We start from the raw sequence: 7,347 nt of genomic DNA, 5'->3' as shown, positions 1-7,347 counted from the left end.
TAAACTGTTAAGCTTTTAAGAATGTCAATTTTAGTAACAACTCAGCCTAATCTATTCTTCCATTGCATTTCCTCCAACTAACACTTGCTCCTCCAACACTTTCACCTTCGTCGTTAAAACCTCTACAAATAAAAAATCACAAACCCAATTAGACAATCAAAAGGTCTCAGTAACAAGTCCACTCCAGTCCTGTATATAGAAAGCTTAAACACTTGAATCTCTAAGTCTATCATATCAAGGATAGAATCGACAAAACAATTTACTACTTCGGTTTGAAAAAAGAACAGAAAGCTGCAACTAATGTGAAGATAAGTTACTAACCTGTCCAACCATTTGTGAATGAATAACACTTCATCAAAACCTTTTTAAATGCCTTTCCCAATATTCTCATACTCCCATCCCAGTTTACACCCCAAAAGATTCTAATTATACTTCTATCTTGGAATCAACAATTCAAAATCTAAGATTTGCAACACCCGTAACTCGAAAACCCGAACTTATTATTACACCTCTTCATGAGTCTCATGTCCAAGCCGCTGTAATTTGTTCAAGAAAGTATAGACTTTTGATCAAAACTCGAAGTGGAGGTCATGATTTCGAAGGTCTTTCTTATGTATCTGATGTTCCTTTCGTAGTAGTTGATTTGACCAATCTAAGATCCATCAGTGTGGATGTGGAAACTAGTACGGCATGGGTTCAGTCTGGTGCAATTATCGGTGAACTTTATGCTAAAATTGCGGAAAAAAGTCTAGCGCTAGGGTTTCCTGCATCAGATTGCACCACAGTTGGTGTTGGTGGTTTAATTAGTGGAGGTGGATATGGACCCATGTTTAGGAAATATGGTCTAGCAGCTGATAATGTTATCGATGCACATATTGTCGACGTTAACGGGAGGATTCTAGAGAGAAAAAACATGGGTGAGGATTTGTTTTGGGCTATTAGAGGAGGTAGTGCAGGTGGAAGCTTTGGAATTATTCTTTCATGGAAGATAAAATTGGTTCATGTTCCACCTACTGTAACTGTTTTTACTATCTCAAAAACCCTAGAACAAGGTGCAACTGCAGCTGTACACAAGTGGGTAGAGGTTGCACATAAACTTCCCAAAGAAATCTATATTAGTGTCACACATAGTGTCGCCAATTCAACCGAAAAAGGGAAGAAAACCATACAAATTTCATTTGTGTCCTTGTTTCTTGGAGATTCTGAAAATCTCCTAAGTTTAATGAAAGAGAAATTTCCTGAGATGGGGTTGGAGAAGAAAGATTGTATTGAAATGAGTTGGATTCAATCTACACTTTACTTGGGTGGATATCCCTTTGATGGTCCTATTGATAATTTATTGAATAGAAATCAACCCAAGGCTTTCTTTAAGCTAAAATCTGATTATGTGAAGGAATCCATTCCACAAATTGGATTAGAAGGAATGTGGAAAAGATTGCTAGAACAAGAGACAGCTTCTATTATCTTCATTCCATATGGTGGAAGGATGAGTGAGATTTCAGAATATGAAACTCCATTTCCACATAGAAGTGGAAACTTATTTAAGATGATATACTTGATGCCATGGATAGTAGGAGGAATTGAGGCCTCCGAGAAGCATATAAGTTGGAGTAGAGAACTGTACAAATATACAACACCTTATGTTTCAAAATCTCCAAGAAGAGTATATTCCAACTATAGAGATCTTGATTTAGGTCAAAGCAAAAATGGTACGACAAGTTACTTACAAGGAAAGGTGTGGGGGAGTAAGTATTTCAAAAATAATTATAAACGATTGGTATATGTGAAGAGTAAAGTTGATCCCGAAAATGTCTTCAGAAATGAACAAAGCATTCCAAGTGTAGCATTTAGAGGAGGAAGGAATTAAAAATGCTCAACTTCACTATATAAGATAATTTTTTTTGTGTGTGGGTATATGTTTGTGTATCCAATAAATGCCTTCTTGTAGTTCTTATTAGTTATATATGGATGTTATTTATGTAAGATATATGTAATTTATGACTTAATAAAAAACATTATATATGTCATTTATGTTGTTTGTAGTTAAAGTTTTTTTGTGGACAGTTGAGAAAGCAGTTTAATGGACTGGATCAACTATCATCACAGCCTCCGGCTCTTCTAACACCATGGTTGGTCGGCGCCCGAATATTAAATGGGTTTATTGGCTAACAACCTAAGTATAAGTATCTTCTACAATACTGTGTTGGGTGCTTTACTTGTTCTTACAAGAAGATTAACAAGAAGATAATTGCTAAACTTAAATTATATTGAAATAGATGCTATTGTTGAATGTTGTTTTTGTTTTTGCTTAATATCTTCTCATTACAAAGACATCTATTTATATAGATCATAGATGATAGTGTTAGGAAAAAATAACCTAATTAACTTGTTCAGGAATATGAAGATAAACGATGCGAAAGTAAAAGTAAAGACACCAAGATTATTTAACGTGGCAAAAAACCCCTCCAAACTAGAAGGTAAAAAACCACGGGACCTAGTCCAGAAATCTTCCACTATAATTAAATAATGGGTTACACAACTCTTCACCAAACCTATGGTGGATAAACTGAACAAAGAAACAAAGAAATAAAAATCTCTTACTCCTTAGGATTTGAACAAATCCTAGATTCCTAAAGGTTGAAGAAGATAACCACAAACTAAATTGCTTCAAACCAATATTCTGCTCTTTCAATCTCTCTTGAAAGAACCACTTCAGAAATCTCTCTTTCTCTGACTTCTCTTTGTTCTGGAAGTTGTTGTGTATAATCTCTTCCCTTTCATTCCCTTTTATAATGATAAATAGGGAGGTTTACCAAAAGAAATAGGAATTCCTTTTTAGGCTTGAAAAAATAGAAACTTCTATTTTTTCCCCAAACAAGGAATAAGGGAAATCCTATTCCAACTAGGAGTCCTTTAATTATAAGGAGGGACCCCAACAAACTCCCCCTCCCGACTTATGAAGAGGGACCTACCATCCCCAAACCTGCAATACTGCTACATAGCTCATGTTTGCCTTTGGGTAATGGTTTTGTCATCATATCTGAACCATTGTCGTCAGTATGGATTTTCTCGATCTTCAACACCTTGTCTTCAAGAACATCTTGGATCCATTGGTATCTCACATTTATATGCTTGGACTTTGAATGGAAACTAGAATTCTTACTAAGGTGGATGGCACTTTGACTGTCGCAATGAATAACATAATTATCCTGTTTCATACCAAGTTCTTCTAACAGTCTCTTCATCCATAACATCTCCTTGCAACATTCTGTAATGGCAATATATTCTGCCTCTGTAGTAGATAAAGCTACACACTTTTGTAATTTAGATTGCCATGACACTGCTCCCCCTGAAAATGTAAATAAGTAGCCTGATGTGGACCTTTTAGAGTCTACATCTCCTGCCATGTCTGCATCTGTGTAACCGACTAATACTGGCTTATCATTACCAAAACATATACGAGCTTTAGACGTACCTCTAAGATACTTCAGAATCCACTTCACTGCTAACCAGTGCTCTTTGCCTGGATTAGCAAGAAATCTGCTTACTACTCCAACTGCAAATGCAATGTCCGGTCTTGTACACACCATTGCATACATCAAGCTTCCTACAGCTGAAGCATAAGGAATTTTCTCCATTTCTTCTTTCTCACTTCTAGTTGATGGACACTGATCACGAGTCAACTTGAAGTGACTGGCTAATGGACAACTCACTGGTTTTGTCTTGTCCATATTGAACCTTTCTAGAACCTTCTCAATGTATCTTTCTTGTGATAGCCAAAGTTTTCCAGCTTTCCTATCACGAGAGATATGCATGCCAAGAATTTGTTTTGCTGGACCCAAGTCTTTCATATCGAAATACTTGTTTAGTTCCTTCTTTAACCTGCTAATTTTATTAGCATCCTGACCAACAATCAACATATCATCAACATAGAGTAGAAGTATAATCAAATCTCCATCAGGAAATTTATGAACGAAAACACAATGATCTGAAGCCGTCCTGTGATACCCTTGATCCTTCATGAATGATTCAAACTTTTTGTACCACTGTCTTGGTGCTTGTTTCAACCCATATAAACTCTTCTCTAACTTACAAACCAAGTGTTCCTTACCTTTAACTTCAAACCCTGTTGGTTGTTCCATATACACATCTTCCTCCAAGTCACCATGAAGGAAAGCGGTCTTGACATCTAGTTGTTCAATTTCTAGGTTCATACTTGCAGCCAATCCCAATACTAACCGTATAGAGGACATCTTCACCACCGGTGAGAAAATCTCATCAAAATCAATACCCTTCTTCTGCCCAAATCCTTTCACCACTAGGCGTGCCTTATACCGTGGTTGTGAATTTCTTTCTTCGGTTTTGATTTTGAAAACCCACTTATTTTTAAGAATTTTCTTATTCTTAGGTTTTTCAACCAGCTTAAAGGTGTTCTTCTTATGCAATGATTCAATCTCATCTTGCATAGCTTTCAACCACTCCTTCTTGTGTTCATCATCTATGGCTTCTTCATAACACTGTGGTTCTCCACTATCTGTAACCATCACATACTCGTGTGGAGGATACTTGGTAGATGGTGCTCTCTCTCTCGTCGATCTTCTCAATTCAACTGGTGGTTCATGTTGAACTTCCGTTCCTTGCTCAACATCATCACCCATAGGAACATCTTCATGAGCTTCATCTTCATGATTTTGTTCTTCACCTGCATTATCATGCATAACCTTAGAAGAGATATGTGGATCTAGATCAATGAGATCATTACTATGATTCTCATGCTTCTCAACTTTCCCGAAGTCCTCAATAGTTTGATTTTCAAGAAAGACCACATCTCTACTTCTAATAATCTTCTTATCGACTGGATCCCATAACCTGTATCCGAATTTCTCATCTGCATAGCCTAAAAAGATGCATTGCTTGGCTTTATCATCAAGCTTTGCTCTTTGATCTTTAGGTATATGCACAAAAGCCCTGCAACCAAACACCCTTAGGTGTCCATAACTGACTTCTTTCCCAGCCCACACTCTCTCAGCTACATCTCCATCTAATGGTGCTGAAGGTGATAAATTAATCAGATAACATGCAGTACGCATTGCCTCACCCCAGAAGCTTTTAGGCAGTTTTGCTTCTGAGAGCATACATCTGATCCTCTCCACAATAGTGCGGTTCATGCGTTCTGCTACACCATTTTGTTGTGGAGTTTTGGGAACTGTCTGTTCATGTCGAATACCATGGGTTTTGCAATACTCTTCAAACGACCCGATGTATTCTCCTCCATTGTCAGTGCGAATGCACTTCAATGGTTTTCCTGTCTCCCGTTCTACCATGTTGTGGAAATTCTTGAAAACTGCAAGTACCTGATCTTTGGTCTTTATGGCATATGCCCAAACTTTCCTGGAAGCATCATCTATAAAGGTAACGAAATACAAAGCACCCCCAAGTGTTTTGACCTTTAAAGGTCCACAAACGTCAGAATAAACAAGCTCCAAAACATTGGATTTTCTTTCAGATGCATTCCTTTGAAAGGAAACTCTATGTTGCTTTCCTACTAAACAATGGGAACAAGTGTTTAAATTTATACCTTTTACGTTCGGTAAGTCTTGTCGTTTAGCAAGGATTTGAAGTCCTTTCTCGCTCATGTGCCCGAGTCTTCTATGCCAAAGATCAGTGGAAGAATCTTTTTCAACTGCATTCAATTCTCCTTTACACAGTTTTACTTGAGTCCTGTATAAAGTACAACACTTCTTCCCTCTTGCTATCACCATTGACCCTTTTGTGAGCTTCCACTTTCCATCACCAAAGTGACTGTGGTACCCTTCATCATCTAATACTCCGGTAGAGATTAGGTTATATCGAAGATCTGGTATACGTCTCACGTTCTTAAGAATCAATGTACTCCCTGTGCTCGTCTTTCACTTCTCCAATTCCTACGATTTTTGAGAAACCTAAGTTTCCCATCCTGACTTTGCCAAGGTCACCAGTTCTGTAAGAGTTAAAGAAATCCTTACATGGAATAGCATGATACGAAGCACCTGAGTCAACCAACCATGTTGTTTCTGGTTCTGACTCAGTCATACTTAAGCAAGTGTCTCCACAACCTGAGAGTAAGATAATGTCATCACTTGAGGCAACTGCCGCAACATTATCTTGTTTTTCATCATCCTTTTTATTTTCCTTCTTTGGTTTCCTGCAATCACTCTTGTAATGACCCATTTTTCCATAACCAAAACATCTAACTTCTTTCTTTGGTTTTGATCTCCCCCTTGACTTATCACGGTTATGAGGTTTTCTACTTTTACCTCTCCCCTTCTTTCTGTAACAAGTGCCTCTGAATGAGACTCGTCTGACGATGATTTCCTTCTTGTTTCTTCGTTCAACAAACTACCTGTTACGTGATTCATACGCATTATGCCATCAGGAGCAGAATTGCTAAGAGACACCACCAATGTCTCCCAACTATCTGGTAAAGAATTTAGAAGAAGTAAGGCCTGCAACTCATCATCCAAAACTAACTTCATTGCAGAAAGCTGGTTTACTAGACTTTTCATCTCATTCAAGTGTTGAGCAATTGAGGTTCCTTCTTTATATTGTAATTTTCCTAGCTTTCTGAACAAGTAAGCCTTTTTGGCAGCTGTCTTTTGATCATACAATTCTTCTAATTTCCTCCATAGACTATAAGCGGAAGTCTCCGTCGATACATGATGAAAAACACTGGGTTCTACCCATTGTCGAATAAATCCAACAACCTTACGATCTAATACCTTCCAGTCTTCTTCATCTATCTTCATCGGTTTTGTACCGTGATTTTCAATGGGTGCAGCTAGGTCTTTGCAGTATAACAAATCTTCCATTTTTGCTTTCCACATCAAGTAGTTTTCTCCATCTAAACTAATCATTCGATTAGTATTCACTTCCATATTTCTGAACAATAAATCCAACCTTAGCTCTGGTACCACTTGTTAGGAAAAAATAACCTAATTAACTTGTTCAGGAATATGAAGATAAACGATGCGAAAGTAAAAGTAAAGACACCAAGATTATTTAACTTGGCAAAAAACCCCTCCAAACTAGAAGGTAAAAAACCACGGGACCTAGTCCAGAAATCTTCCACTATAATTAAATAATGGGTTACACAACTCTTCACCAAACCTATGGTGGATAAACTGAACAAAGAAACAAAGAAATAAAAATCTCTTACTCCTTAGGATTTGAACAAATCCTAGATTCCTAAAGGTTGAAGAAGATAACCACAAACTAAATTGCTTCACAAGATTAATAATCTTCTTTTCTTCAAACCAATATTCTGCTCTTTCAATCTCTCTTGAAAGAACCACTTCAGAAATCTCTCTT

At 37.3% G+C, this 7,347-nt stretch overlaps 1 pseudogene across 1 annotated transcript; it reads left to right on the top strand.

Moving 5' to 3' along the window:
• Nucleotides 1-352: 352 nt before the first annotated feature.
• On the top strand, nt 353-2,027 carry LOC147548265 (tetrahydroberberine oxidase pseudogene; annotated as a pseudogene). Its single transcript, XR_015237698.1, has one exon. The product of XR_015237698.1 is annotated as a tetrahydroberberine oxidase pseudogene (transcript).
• Nucleotides 2,028-7,347: the final 5,320 nt, after the last annotated feature.

The sequence above is a fragment of the Eschscholzia californica genome, unplaced genomic scaffold, assembly GCF_041429995.1.
Source record: "Eschscholzia californica isolate CP2 unplaced genomic scaffold, dmEscCali1.0.p SCAF_3, whole genome shotgun sequence".
Lineage (NCBI taxonomy): Eukaryota > Viridiplantae > Streptophyta > Magnoliopsida > Ranunculales > Papaveraceae > Eschscholzia > Eschscholzia californica.
The sequence above is the reverse complement of the archived record's forward strand: the minus strand, read 5'-3'. Positions and strand labels throughout refer to the sequence as shown.